The sequence below is a fragment of the Coptis chinensis genome, chromosome 1 (genome assembly GCF_015680905.1).
Source record: "Coptis chinensis isolate HL-2020 chromosome 1, ASM1568090v1, whole genome shotgun sequence".
NCBI lineage: Eukaryota > Viridiplantae > Streptophyta > Magnoliopsida > Ranunculales > Ranunculaceae > Coptis > Coptis chinensis.
In genome coordinates, this window is record NC_141456.1 from 39,546,446 (window position 1) to 39,562,736 (window position 16,291).

Below are 16,291 nucleotides of genomic sequence, written 5' to 3' on the forward strand. Positions count from 1 at the left end.
TTCTTATTTTTCTAATTTTCGTTGATTTATTTCGTTGGTTTTCATTACTAACTTACTTTTTTGCAAATCCAGGTTCGAGATCAACATGCTGGAGAGCTGAAAAATGACCGGATTTAGCCGGAACCCGACGGGCGACCGCGCAGGCGACCGCACCTTTGCCGGCAGGCAACTACGAGCCCAGGTCCACACAGTGATACTTGGCTTTTTTCATAGTTCAGTTGTTTTCCATGTGTGGTTGTACTGTGAAACTCAGATTTTGTAATAGAGTATGTAGTATAAATCAGTGGAACTTGTTTGTAATATATAGAGATATAAAGAAAAAAAAATAGAAAATATGAGTTTTTGATTGATTATGTGGATGAACATGAGTGGACACTTGGTTGAAATTCTAAACTTACTAAAAGATTAGAGTTTTCATTGCCTTGAGAAGTTCAAGTGTGCGAGGCGAGTCGTGAATCATACGCTTGCACACTTTGAATCAACTTGGTAATCAACACTCTAACTAAGTTTAGCTATAGTTAATCTAGATAATATATATTAACTAGTTAATCTATTAGATTAGTATTAGCGTTAGTTTACTTTTATGTTTTAGGCCTTTGGAGGCAAAGTTGTTTAATTATCAAAAACCTGGACTGTGGACTTTTTAAGTGGACATTTTTTGTAACTTAAAACAGGAAAAAGCTCGAACGGTTGGGCCTGATTATCATATCACGCATCAACCAACGTTGCCTTCTCCTCAAGTAGCGTGTAAGCACGGCTTGAGAGGTAAATTATAAACCTCCTCGAAGCTCACGTAAGAGGATACCTTATGTGTTCAAGCATGCTTATGTGATTGTTTGAAATTTAATTTTCACACTGGAATTTACATTCACGCATAAGGCTGATCCCGAGCCATATAAAAACCATTGGGAAGTCATTCCCCAATGTAGATAAATCTGACGTTGCTTGATTCTTGAAGCCCTAGACAAAAAAAAAATGAATTAAAATCAACTAACTAGAGCCCAAAGTAGTCACGCTCCTCCAAAAAGGACAAAAATATAGCCACGAGGATTTAGAGTAATCAGTTACCAGATTTTGGTGGACAAACTACCTTCCTCACTCCCTCCCCCTGATTCATCGTGAGTGAGATTTTTGGTAGCACACCACTTGGTGAAGTGACTACCTACGCTTCTGAGCCGTGTAGTAGAGCCATCCTAGTCTCATGCCCAATTGTTCCCTTGAACAGGGCATAGTAAATTATATACCAAGCAAAGTTTTCAAAACTTCATACTTGCAAAAAGGAATTTCGATTGCTTGAGCATACCTTGCATCGTTTGCGCATGTTAGGATAGTTTTGCGGTCTTGCTAAGAGTGCATGATACTGTATTCACGCACTACAGGTATTAGCAAGAATAAAACTTACTCACATAGGAGAGCACGTCATCCTAGATAATATCCTATTTCTAGTCCTACATCTACTAAGATGGTCGATAAAGTAGTGTAAGCTGAAGAACCTCTCTCCAACTTCTACACACCGTTGCAAGTTGGGCCTCCATCTTGTATATGACTTACACCGCTCACGAGCAACTTTCGCATTCCACCAAACGTGTTCAATCTTCTACCCATCTTTCACTGGTTTGAATACGAGTTACCGTACGAGCATCTATGCCGGATACATGAAGTATATAATACTTTCCACCATCCGGGCGTCACCGACGATCAAGTGAAGCTACGAGTGTTTCTTTTCAGTCTAGCTGGTAAGAGTCACGTTTGGCTTCTTTCTCAGAAGCCCAATTATTTCAATACATGGGAAAAAGTTGTGTTCTTCTTCATGAAGAAGTACTTTCCGCCGAAGAAAACAGAAGAGATAAGAAGTAAGATACAGTTCTTCAGACAGAGTCCAAGTGAGACATTTTCCGAAGCATTGGATAGATTCTCTGACCTACTCCATTCATGTCTACACCATCAACTAGAAAAATCCACTCTTGTCCAATGCTTCTTCAAAAGTCTCCTCCAAAAACACAAAGTAACCCTCGACAACATGAGTAATGGTAATTTTTTAGATAGAGGTGCAACCGAAGTCTTAACCTTTCTTGAAAACTAAGCTGAAAAGAGTACTCATTGGGGCGACATAAACAATTCCATAATAGTCCAACCCAATACTTCTAAGGCTAGTGGTATTTTTTAGATGAAATCTGATCCAGAAATCAAAACTTTAATCGAAGCCCTCACAAAAAAGCTAGATGCCCTCACAAATTAACCAAACAAAAAGACCAAACCCCTCATCCTTTCATGAACATAAATACATCACCATGCAATTTCTGTCTAAGCTTAAATCATATAGATGTCACCTGTCCCTTGGTCACAAACCTATCATCACTTCAACCAGAAGAAGTGTGTGCTTTCAATGTACCAAATGCACCATGGAGACAACATCTAAACTTCGCATGGACAAATGTTCCACAAAACCAACAACCTCTAGGTTTCAACAAACCACCAAATACATTCAGACAAGGACAAGGTACATATAACAATTAGAATAGAGCATTGGTTCCATCCCATTTTAACCAGAACTACTAAAACTCACATATCAACAACCAAAGAGACCTAGTTCGAGTTACACCATCAACTAGCGTCCAAACAAATAAGCCCACCGAAATAATGATATCTGTCATGTAACAACAAACCCAAATCCTAGCATCCATGCAACAATCTCTGAACTTGTTAGTCCAAGACAAAACTCAGAAAAATGCGTTACCAGGACACAAAGTTCAAAACCTAAAAACCCAAAAGCTTAAAGCACTCACAACATTGCAATCTGGCAAAACAATTGGCAACAAAGTAGTCTTACTAGAATATCCTGCACCTATAGAAGTACTAGTTCCAGTACCATAACTATAAATTGAAAGCCAGATACCTCCATATATCCCTGTCAATGTTCCAGTCCCTAAGCCATCGACACATCCACCTGACCTAGTTAGGCAATACAAACCAAGGGCACCTTTTCCAGCACACTTAATGACACCCAAGGAGGATGAAAGTGTTCATGAAATCATAGAAACATTCAAGAGTCTAACCATAAACCTGCCATTTATCGATGCTATCAAATATTTACCCAAACATGCCAAGTTTCTTAAGGATATGTGCACCAACAAAAGAAAAACTAACATTCCAAAAGATGTTTTCCTTACAGAACAATTTCCATCCCTCACAAAGACCAACAAAATAGTCAAATACAAAGATTCCCTGGTCATCCCACCATCCCTTGCACTATATGAGACAAGTACACATCTACTACCTTGCTCGATCTTGGAGCAAGTGTTAACCTCCTTCCATACTACCTATTTAAACAACTCGGTTTCCACGAGCTTACACCTACCACCATGACATTACAATTAGCTGACCGCTCCATCAAATACCCAAAAGGAATAGTTGAAAATGTGTTTGTCAAGGTTAAGGATTTTTACTACCCTGTTAATTTTGTCATCCTTGACACCGAAGTAGCTCATGATTCCATACCCATCATACTAGGGCACCTATTTTTGGCAACTGCCAACGCCCACATAAATTTCCTTAACGGATCTATGACCATGTATTTCAAAAATCTCTCAGTAGAAGTTAATATTTTCAAGATGATGCAACAGCAGATGGAAGAAGAGTTGGATGAAAAAGTTAGTATGATAGACAATGTAGTGCAAGAGTATTGTGACAGGACTTTCCCAAAAAATGAGGTGCGTCAGTTCTTATCCTTTGGAGATTCAGAATTCGATATGGATCATTATAAAGAAGATATCATTGCCACTTTAGAATCATTTCCTTTATAAAATTCAGATGATGACTCACCTAAACATGAAGAGATGTCACTAGCCCAAGTGTTTATTGTGGAAGAACAAAATCATGTAGAGACCTTGTTACCCACATCACACACTCTTGCCCTTAAGTCTCTCCCTCCTGACCTAAAATACATATATTTTGATACTGATGGTACTCATCCCATCATCATTTCATCCCAGTTATTGGAGAAAGAAGAAGAGCGCTTAATCGTTCTGCCATTGGTTGGTCTCTTGATGATATAAAATGAATTAAACCAAAGATTTGCACCTACCGGATTCACTTGGAAGAGAATGTCAAGACCTCTAGAAAGCCGCAACGTCGGTTAAACCCTGCTATGAAAAAGGTAGTAAAGGAGGAGATCTTAAAATTATTGGATGCTGGAATCATTTACCCCATATCTGACAGCTGAATGGGTTAGTCCTATTCATGTGGTGCCAAAGAAATCTGGGATTACAATAGTCCGTAATGAGGAAGGGGAGTTAATTCCAGCACGAGTTCCCATCATGTGGAGGATTTATATTGATTATCGGAAGCTAAATGCCGTCACAAGGAAAGATCATGTCACACCCTGATTTTCATAGAATCTGAATCGACAACAAATAGATATTTACTCTATTTCCACGTCATCCAAATCCTACAAATCCCGAGGCGTGAACCGAGATCATACCTTTCTGATAAACATGCATTTAATTACTGCAAAAAAACAAATATTGGAATAAGAATACTTGCATAAATCCAAAATGAATAACCTCCAAATTATAATCATCCTGATATGTTGAGGAACATCAAACCAAAATAAAGATAAACGAGAATGTCTCAACTTATTAACTCAAAATCAAACTTACAATAAAAAAGGTAGAATCTCTAAAGAAAAACATCTCCTAAGCAAAGTCAGCTACTCCAACTATAGCTCCACGGTTTTCCAACTCAAACAGCTAATACTGCTGCGGTTCCTGCGAAGGGTCTAGGTTCCATAAGGAACATACCCCTGAATGCAAAGCAAACCCCTTGGGGTCAGCATTAAAAATGTTGGTGTGAGTGCCCTAAATGTAATGCTCATGATAGTTCATAACAATACACATTATCTCCATGAAATTATGTATACCACGTCTACATCATACGTTAGAGATATCGATCCTTTGTCACCAACTGACAAAAGAAACTTAGTTTCTCTTAACGTGCAATCCATGTAGCACATACCAATATAATACATAAAATTTAATATAACATTGTGACCAACTATCTAAATAATAACTTTAAGAAGTATATAGTACCTTAGCGCCTAACAGTCTAGAGTGGGCTTCATCCCTGCAATAAGGATTAGGTAACCCACCCTCCTACAAAATAGAGTTAATTCAATGATAACAATAAAATATAAAAATAATGTCTCAAGTATTATATAAATTATTAATACACTTTTTAATTAAGACCCCCTCCCCCCATGATTTATTAAATTATCTTAGATATCTTTTATATTTCCTAAAGGACCATTTCCCATTTCCGCTCTTTGAACTCGTGAAATACCAGTATCATGTAAATTCACATAACCAAGGTTTATGTCACATCTCTTAGTGAGGCAAAGGACATTTAGTTCCTCCCCTAAAAGATGGAACCTTGCCATAAATTTTAATCCCGCATTTATGTCACATCTCACAAGGATGGAATGTGTCATAAAATATCATATGAATCCACATATCCAAGGTTTACGATACATCTCTTAGTGAGGCAAAAGACATTTAGTTCCTCCCCTAAAATATGGAACCTTGTTATAAATTTTAATCCTGCATTTACGTCACATCTCACAATGATGGAATGAATCATAAAACATATCCAAATCCACATTTATGTCACATCTCACAAGGATGGAATGCGTCAAAACATCAAATATATCCAACCCGCATTCACGTCACATCTCCTAGAGATGGAATGCGTAATTATCATATCATTAGTATGGGAAATGTCCATCATATTCTAATATTGTCATAATTTTTCTAATTATTTCACATCCATATAGTATATATGTTATACAAAACAAAATAAATTTTCACGATCAACAATACTTTCCAGGCAATATTTCTTATAAGCACACTCCCAAGAGCGACAGTTTACACAAGCTTAATCAATTACCATGTTTATATTCAAATAAACCAAGGTTACACTTTTTATGTAAATATACTAATTTCAAGCAGTAGCAAATCATGCACAATGATCATAAACAACAATCCATTCAATAGATTAATCATTTTCCATTCATTCACAACTTTATCCAAAATCAATAGTCTCAAATTTCAATGCCTTGAGTGGCATCCCACTGTCGGATTGCCCTACAATATTAATGGGTATGACTACTGTGTGTTGTAAATATGCAGATCAAATTTGAGGAAGATCCAATATGTGGTCATCCTTCATCTATGCCTAATCTTATGACTGCATTCAGTGTAGTTTTCTAGCGTATTAGTATATACTACGACCAGTCCCGTTTATGCGTGTCTCGACAAAAACTCCACCGTTGGATCTGTCTAAAATTTATATATGTTATAGCTAAATTTATCAGGTAACTAAGGATTAAATTTAAGAGACATCCAAGTAAGGGAAGATCTCCATTTGAACAGAATTAAAAGACTACGCAGACAAGTTTTCTGGAATGATGTTTACTGTTAACTGTTCATCTTCTTCACAAAACTCTATACAATTCATTAATGGTTTTATACTCCCAATATACAATCCATATGATCACACATAACAAACAACATATCCTATTTCTATGGAAACAAAAAAAGAAGAAATATAACTTACCTTATTAAATCTACAAGATGTAAATAACTATGAATATCAATAGAGCGGTGAGCCCAATACTTTGCATTCCCCTTTTCTCTTTTCTTCTTCTCTTTTATTTTCTTCTTCTTTTTCAGTAGGGTTTTTCTTTTGTTTTGAAAACGTAGGAGAGAAAGAAAAAGTTAGCTACGTGAGTTATCCTTGATAACTATCCCACGTTTCTCTCCTAGAGTCCTAGTTTTGCTAAACCAAAATTTCTACTTTCTATATTTTCAAAATTTCCAAAAATTATATCAATAAATAATAATATCACACTTAATTAGATAAATAAAAAATGGGGTTTTATAGATCATTTCCCCCTGCCGTTTGTATATCAGATGGTTGAACGTTTAGCAGGACATGTTTATTACTGTTTCTTGGATGGGTATTTAGGTTACTTTCAGATCTTAATTAATGAAGCATATCAGGAAAAGACTACCTTCACATGCCCTTTTGGAACATATGCTTATGCGCGTATGCCCTTGGTCTCTACAATGCACCTGCCACATTTCAACGCTGCATGTTACACATTTTCAGTGATATGGTGGAAAGAATCATGGAAGTTTTTATGGATGATTTTTACCCCTATGGAGATTCCTTTGACGATTGCCTATCCAAGCTTTCCAGAGTATTGACACATTGTCAGGAAAAGAATCTAGTCCTTAATTGGGAAAAGTGTCACTTCATGGTAAAAAGGGGAATAGTGTTAGGCCACATTATGTCTAAAAATGGTATAGAAATAGATAAAGTTAAAATAGACAAAATTTCTACTCTGTCTGTTCCCCGGAACATCCGTGACATACGAGCCTTTATAGGCCATGCTGAATTTTATCGAAGATTTATCTAAGATTTCTCAAAAATTGCTAAGCCTTTAACTAATCTTCTTATAAAAGATGCACCTTTTGAGTTTAACTCGGAATGCATGCAGGCTTTTGAAAAGTTGAAAGCCACCTTAATAACTGTACCTATAATTCAACCTCCTGATTGGTCAAAACCGTTTTAGCTCATGTGCGACGCTAGCGACTATGCTGTTGGCATCGTGTTAGGTCAAAAACATGATAAGGGACTAATAAATATTTTATTTGTGATACTTATAAAAATAGTAGAATAAAGGTACGTGAACAATACTTATCAAGATATAAAACTCTCTAAATCATGTGATAGAGAGAAGAGTAATCGTGTTCGAACCACTCCAGTCGTAAACTACTTGAATGCAAATCTAGATTAGATAAATGCTTTATTAGTGAGAGTAAAAATAGTAGATTTAAGGGTGAAAAATAGTGTTTAATATGATGAGAGAAGATATTAGAAGGGGTTTAATCCGCCACACGATTCGATTGACTATTATAGTTAGTATGGAATCGCTTGTTTTAATCCCTAGTGAACACCAAGTCGTTTCGGATCAAGACTTCACTAGCATGAAAGTTTAGCTCCACTACAAATCTCTTTGGTGGTGGCTCTAAACTATAGTTCTCCGTTATGAGCTCTATCTCTAGACACTCACAATGAAGAACTTGACGATCTTTATGCAAAACAATAATAACTAATGGCTACTCATCCTCACATGGCTTCATAAACCTCCTCTAGTAGAGGTCTAGCTATGATTCGTTGGAATCATACTAACTAAAGATTGAATAAAAGACATAATTGAAAATGCAATAATTAAAATTAATATTAAAGTTTTTTATTGATGGGAATTAATGGTGGCTACAAACTAAAATTATTCTAACCCTAAACTAAACTAAAACTAATTAGAACTAAGGGGTTGAGATAAAAGAAGAGGATAGGAGTGTTTAGCCTTAACCCTCTTTATATAAGAGAGGGTTAGGGTTACATTTTTCGTGCATGGGTTAAAAAGGGGAACTTTGGGCCTCTAATGTGAGCCCAAAGTCCATTAGGTTAAGTCTAAAGAGGCCACAGTTGCTAGAAATTATTTTTGTGCCTTTTTCGTCTACTTTTACAACTTTGATTGGGGCAAAGTTGGCTCAATTGGAAAGCTGGTTTCGAGCTGGTCGTTTTGACATAAAGTAGGCCCAATTCCGGGACCCGAGTCCAAAGATACGGCATGTTCAAGTTCTGTTTACTTTTTTGTTCTGTTTCTACCCGGATTGACTTTGACTGGGCTTGAAAAAGGTTTTTCTTCATGGTGGCTTCCTCAACAATCATCTTGACTCGTTTTCCATGCAAAAGTGGTATTTTTAGTCACCTAATAACTTCAAGTCCTGAAATGCACAAAAACACGTAAACAGTACTAACTCTCATTTATTATAAATATAATTAGTCTAAGTATAATACTATTAAGGGGTTTAAACTACACTTTTTGGTGCTTATCAAGGACCTAAAGTTATTTACTATGCAAGTAAAACTTTAAATGAGGCATAACGGAATTACACGACCACTGAAAATGAATTCTTAGCTATTGTCTATGCTTTAGACAAATTTCGTCCTTATTTGATAGGTTCAAAAACCTTAATCTACACTAATCATGCAACACTTAGGAACCTTCTAGTGAAAAGGATGCTAAGCAGAGGTTGATCCGATGGATTCTCCTTCTGCAAGAATTCACTTTGGAGATAAAAGATAAAAAAGGAGTTGAAAATGTAGTGGCTGACCACCTATCTAGGTTAACCAATGATAGTGACAGTGATTCCGAGCCCATTTTAGATTCTTTTCCTAATGAGCACCTTTACGCGATTCTTTATGTATGCTGATATTGTGAACTATCTAGTGACTGAAGAGACTCCGCCCTTATGGAATATAAATTAGAGGAAGAAGTTCCTGGCTCAAGTAAAGTACTATCATTGGGATGGCCCATATCTTTTCAAATACTGCCCAAATCAGATCATCCGACGTTGCATTCCAGAATGGGAACAATCTGCAGTCCTCTCCTTCTGTCATGAGCAGTCTTGTTGAGGGCATTTTAGTGCAAATAAAACTGCTACTAAAGTGTTACAATGCAGATTCTACTGGTCAACACTCTTTCGCGATATATTTCTCTATTACAAAGCATGCGTTCGTTTCCAACATCTTGGTTGTGTTTCTGCACGTAACATGATGCCCTTAAATCTCATTCTCATAGTAGAGATTTTCAACGTCTGGGGCATCGATTTCATGGGACCTTTCCTAACTTCTAATAGTTTCATTTACATTCTAGTAGTCGTAGACTATGTATCCAAATGGATTGAGGCAATACCATGTCATAACAATGATAATAAAACGGTTGTCTATTTCATTAAAGAAAACATTTTTTCAAGATTCGGTGTTCCAAAAGCCATCATCAATGATGGCGGATCACATTTTTGCAATCGATTTTTTGAACATATCATGAAAAAATATGGAGTAACCCATAAGGTTGTAACTCCATATCATCCTCAAACAAGTGGCCAAGAAGAAGTCTCCAATCGAGAGATTAAACGTATCTTCGAAAAACAGTTAATCCAAATAGGAAAGACTGGTCGTTCCGTCTGAATGATGCGTTATGGGCATACAGAACCGCTTTTAAAAAACCTATAGGGATGTCACCCTACAGGTGATAAACATAAAAAGATAGTTTTACTCACAAATAAAGCTATGAAACTCTAAACGAAAGTAAAACTAAAAACTGAACTGTTACTTATCAAATATATTTGTTTTCTACTCTCAAATCTATTGACGTAGAGTTGGAATAGAAGATTCGTTCCACTCATAGTCCTTTAGCATTCAAGTTTTCTACAATTGACGAGTCTATCCAAAGTCTAATGAGAGTACTGGTGGAATTTATACTACGATGTGAATTCAAATAATAAGCTATGAATAACGAAATGACAAATTGCTAAGAGTTGAATCTAGATAGAGAATTAGGAGAATTTGATTCCACCTTGACTCCAACTTAATAAACAAGCGTAGATTTGTTGTAAACCAATTCTTGAGTTCTCACGGTAATAATTAGTCATTCTAATCCCTAATTATACATAGCATTTTACCAATTCATAACTAGCATGTGAGGTCGTCCACCCATTCTCATGGTGAGTCAACAACCTTCTAAAGTGGAATAGATTCTTACAACGATTCTATACTACACTATCAAGTTTTCATCAAGGCTTCATCAAACCCCTCTAATGGAGGTTTAGCCTTGATTCATCAAACTATCATTTCCCATTGAATTAAAACTAGACATAATATAAAGATTTGAACTTTACTAATTTTAACTAATAATACTTCAAATCTAATTAATACTAAAAATGGAATAACAACAAGAATTGAACTTAGATCTACAAATTTAAATGGCAAAATCAAAATGATCAAGAACTACTATTTTATTTATCTAATCAATGAAGAACAATCATTCCCAAATAACTAATCTAAAATAATGTATGAAACTAATTAATTAACTAATTGAAATTCCAAAAACTAGATCTACAAGCTATTTTAATGCCTACTTTCTATTCTAAGCTATCTAACTATATCTTTCTTTAGAGCTAAGTTTTGTTTTATGTCAAGAAGGAGACCAGATCCACAATTTCATGCATGGGCTGAGGTCTCATGTTTTGGGCCGGAAAATTGAGCCCAAAGCCCAATTTCTTCAGTCCACAGAGCCCGTTTCAGCTGGCTTTGACTTTAGCAGACTTTTCAGCCACTTCTTCTCCTCTGATTGGGGCAAGGCATAGATCATTGGAAAGATCTTTCTGAGCCGGTCGTTTTGATGTAAGGTAGGCCCAAATCAGAGGCCTGAATCCAAATATATGGTCTTTGGAAGTTCTGCACTTGACTTGTGCACTGTTTCTGCCCATGTTGACTTTTCAGCTTTTGACCGGGCTTCATAAAGGCTTGTCTCCTTGAATCTTGGCCTTTATCACAGAACTTCTTAGCAACCAACCCTTTGCTCCTTTATATTGCCAAAGTGGCACATTTTGCATATAATTGAGTTTCATGCCTGAAATACATAAAAGCACGTAATTAGCATTAACTCTTATTTATTACTCGCATAATTGGTCTAAAAGTAGTATTATTAAGGGGTTAAAACCATAGTATAAAATATTAGGATATGGATATTTATCGATACTCAATTTCTGGATATGTATCATGGATATATCCCTCTCTTTGGGGATATTTGACATTGTTTCACATGCAAATATCGTGGATATATCCAAAATATCGACAAATATCATGGATATTGTGGATGTTTCTTGATATATCATGATAGATTATTTATATTTATTTAAAATATAATGATAAATATTAAATAAAATTGTTATATACACAAAATATTGCTAAATATCTCCAAATATCGCAAAATATCCCCAAATATCACAAATATCGTAAATATTGTCAAAATATCACTGATATTTGCAGTCGTATATATATATCTCTTAACATATCGTGATATTTATATATCTTTTTCTGAAATATGGATAGATATCCCCAAATATCGCGATATATCGGGATATTTTGTACTATGGTTAAAACTACAATTTTGGGCTCTTATCAAACCACTCCCAAATAGCATTTTGCTTGTCCTCAAGCAAATATGAGAAATTAGCATAAGTGACCAAAAATGGAGTTCTAACTAATCTCGTTTCGCCGAGTGCGATTGCATTGACCATATGCAACAAGGCCTTAAACCACTTGGAATTCCCTAGTGGACGAGTTATAGCCTCGTGAGAGTTTTCCAATGAAGGTACTCACAAACTTCATCTATACTACAATGACTCAGAAATAAAACTATTGTTTCCTTATCTATGTCTCAATTATCTATACATCTCACTAGCAATGAATACAGAATAATCAAGTCGAAACCTAAGCTAATATATGAATAATAATCTATCATCTACAAATAAACATATTTACAATGAGTAATACTATGAGATGAACTAGCAGGTCCGTTTCTGAAAACTCGGAATAGCGTCCTTAAGTAGGTCCTCACATAAATGTCAAGACAAAAACCACTATGATTTTGCCGCTCAAGTTTCGCTACTCCAGTGTGCAGTGGGCACACTTTACCTTACAAACTCAATGACACACAAGGAAACCGGAATCGATCAAACACATCTGCTACTTACTATCACACTAACCTATTCCTAATTGAGCTAGAGGTCTTTATTAGGTGTTGCGGGGATTAGGAGATGGTTTAAGAAGGAAAGAAATAGATATTCAAAGAGAACAAGTCTGAGATAATAGAGTCTTCACACTAGAGAAAACCTTATTCTTTACTTTTGCTTCTACACTTTGTTTCCATCCTTAGCCATATTTTGTTTTTCTTTTTCTTTGGCTTTTGACTCCTTGATTCTATTTTTGGAGTTCTAACTCTTTATTTATTTATTTATTTTTTATTTGGATGGAAACTTACTTTTCTCTTCTGAAGCAACTAACGAATTCTTGATTCAAAGGTTATTCTCTTTTCTATTCTTCATCTCTATTCTCAAACTTATTCAAATAATTGGGTAGGTTGATTTTTTATTTTGTTTTGTTTTGTAACAAGGTAAAGGATTTATGGTTTATGAAAGGCTAAAGAAAGGCTCAGAGGGGCGACTAGCGAAAAATAATTCATAGGTTGGAATTTCTAGCTATATCGATCCAAAAAGGGCCTAAATTCTCGCTTAGGATATGATATAGTGATCTAGCAAGTGGATGTGTGATTTCTCTATCCGGATTTTACTTCTCCCTTGTGTCATTTTTCAAATGTGTCACTCATATAAGGCTTTAGGCTATATTCTCACAGGATTTGTAGAATAAGTACTCTAGCCCATGGCCTAAAATATCGCCGAGATATCCGATATATCTCGGTAAATTGGTACACCGATATCGATATTTTCGACATATATCCACCGAATATTGAACCCCTTTTTTCCGAGATATATCGGAATTTCCGATATGAAACTTTATATCGTCGATATAATCGATATTTCCGATATAATCGATATATATCGGTTGACTTTTTGACCATTTTTAAATATAAATCCGATATTTCCAATATATTTCCGATATTATATGTCCATATTTCCGATATTTTAAATAGTTTGGACTGGTCACCAAAAAAACCGATATATCTTATATATCCGATATATCTCGGTTTTTGGGTACACCGATATATTAACCGATATCGAAATTTTGGGCCTTGCTCTAGCCTAGATTTCAGAAACTTACTGCCAACAATCATAGATACTCATGTAACATATTTATAGATAGATGCAAGGATTATTACCTACAAATTAGCCTAAGTTTCTAAAAACAATTCTAATGCAAAAGCTACGTGAGACTAAGTTTCTCTATTGAGAGCATAGAGAAAGAAAACAATACCAATATTCCTAAGTGTATAGCATACTTTTTATTTATATATTTTTAAATTTTTAAATTTTTTAGCTAAAAAACAAGTGCATATTATACATATTTATATCCTAACAGATGTCTTAATTACACGTGTTTCTATGCCCCAAAAAACAAGAAGTTTTTGTCCTCAAAGTATTTTAAATAAAGAGGGTAGGAAAATACCATTGAAACGCGTAAAATTCCGGAACATTTGCAAAACAAGGTTATAACATATTAATATAGAAAACAAAACTGACGCAACTCTATAAGAGTTCCACCCGTAATGGGGTTAATGAGAAACAAATTTACTTTGGACATAAGCAGACACTAACTGAAATAAAAACTTATTTGCACTCCCGTTTAAACATTTTTCTCCTCATTTCCCTCTTCATTCTTAATAAAGAAATGAGGTTCCTTTGTATCCTGTCATGCCATGGTAATTTGTCAGGCTTCACGCCACTTATCGTCTACTATAGCTAACCTGTCAAGCGCCACTTGGTCGGATGGGGTGTAAGGCGCAACCTAATGAAGTTGTATCCTCCACCCTTGCCAAGTCATTGCACGAAACAATCGAATAATACAATTGGTGGGTCTCACAATGTCGACCCCAACCCAATCCGTGAAACGGGCACAAAAAACAGGGAAGAAACATAGCATTATACGACAAATTAAAATAGGCATAAGAAGGTACTCATGCCTCTTGCCATGGGCTTGGGCTAAACTAGACATTAAGGTCTGGGGAATATCATAGAGTGTACGTCCCCCAGCTAAAGCAAGGAAAATATCACAAGTTTCGTCATTCACAGAAGAATAACGCCATTCCCCTCTAATGTTGAGCATAATCCAAAACATAACAGTGCTCACGTTCATAGACAGGCTACCAAGGGCGACGTTATAATCCCCTTGGTCCTCTATCCTAAAGATTCATGCCCCGTAATACTCATGCAAATCATCATAGTTATACATGTACATATTATCTACCAAATAGGCCCATGAGTCTTGTATTTCGGCCGTCATAGCAAGTCCAAGCACAAAGGTTATCAAGAACCTGGAAATTTCCATTGGTTCATCCCCGATGGTGATGGAGAACACTTGTTCTCTATCTAGTCTATCAAAGAACTTACAGTTATCATAAAAATAAGATGTAAGTGCAGGAGAATAAAGTTCATCAGGACTTACCAATAGTGGCTCCCATCCTGCTAGAATGATCACTTCGCGAAACCACGCACCATAGGTGTCACTTTGGAATAAATTTTCAAATGAATGTTCTGGTATGATACGAGGGAATGTCATCCCCAATAAACTTGCTGGAAAATATGCGAAGGATCCTGGAACAACCCTCGGAAAACTGGAAATTTTTGGTGCCCACAGGGGTCAGGGCGCAGCGTGCGCTCAAGCTATGCCTGGGATGGGCGCGGGTGGCGCTCTGGTGATATTTGAGGTCTAGGCACTTGGGCGCAGGGTACACTTACTGTTAGCCTGGGATGGGCGCGGGTGGCACTCCGGATGAAAACTGGAATTCCAGTGTTTTGGGCACGGTAAGCGCCTTGTTTGGTTGAGTAGAGCGCATGTCGCTTTCGAGGGGTAGGATTTCTCGGCGGGCTTAGAGGCGCGGTGGCCCTTCAGGCGTAAGGCGCCGAGGAGCTGCTAGGCCGAAGTGCGAAGGAAAAATAGGGTAAAGTGGGAGTGAAACGTGAGAGATGAATGTGATATGTAGTTGGGGTTGTGAGTGTAGAATGAATGCAGTTTTTATAGGTTTTAAATTGCGAAAACGAATCGGGAAGTTGCCAAATAGCTTTAAGGCAATTGCCGAAAATAATAAAATTTTCAAACCCGAAAACGGAAATAACTCATATTCTTGATTCTAAGACAAACCTAATATCTTTTAGGTTGAATTTAGGATAGAAACTGCCTAACTCATCGAGATTTCATCCTACCACAATATCTATTCATAGCGATGGTCATATCGGTTATATTCTCAACCCTCACTCTAAAACAAATTCTAAAATAGACGAACATATAAACGAATTATGCTAAGCTATTTAATACCACCCCCAAACAATTCGGGAAGGTGGGATTAATGATAACAACCACGCACAATTCGAAAATAACCAAATTATATTAAATTTTAATTCAAACAACATAAAACAACCAAATTCAAATTTAATTACTTAACTAATATCCGACTAATAAAACAACTAAATAGCAACGAAACACAAAATTATCCGAACACCTAGCCATGTGATGAAGAAGGGCCCTGAGATGGAGATTGGTCATGGGATGAAGAAGGGCCCGATCCATTCGTTCTTTGGCGATGACGCTCATGCCTCTCAAACTCATCTAAAACAGAACCCTCCAAGGGTGGCATGCGTCGTAGAAT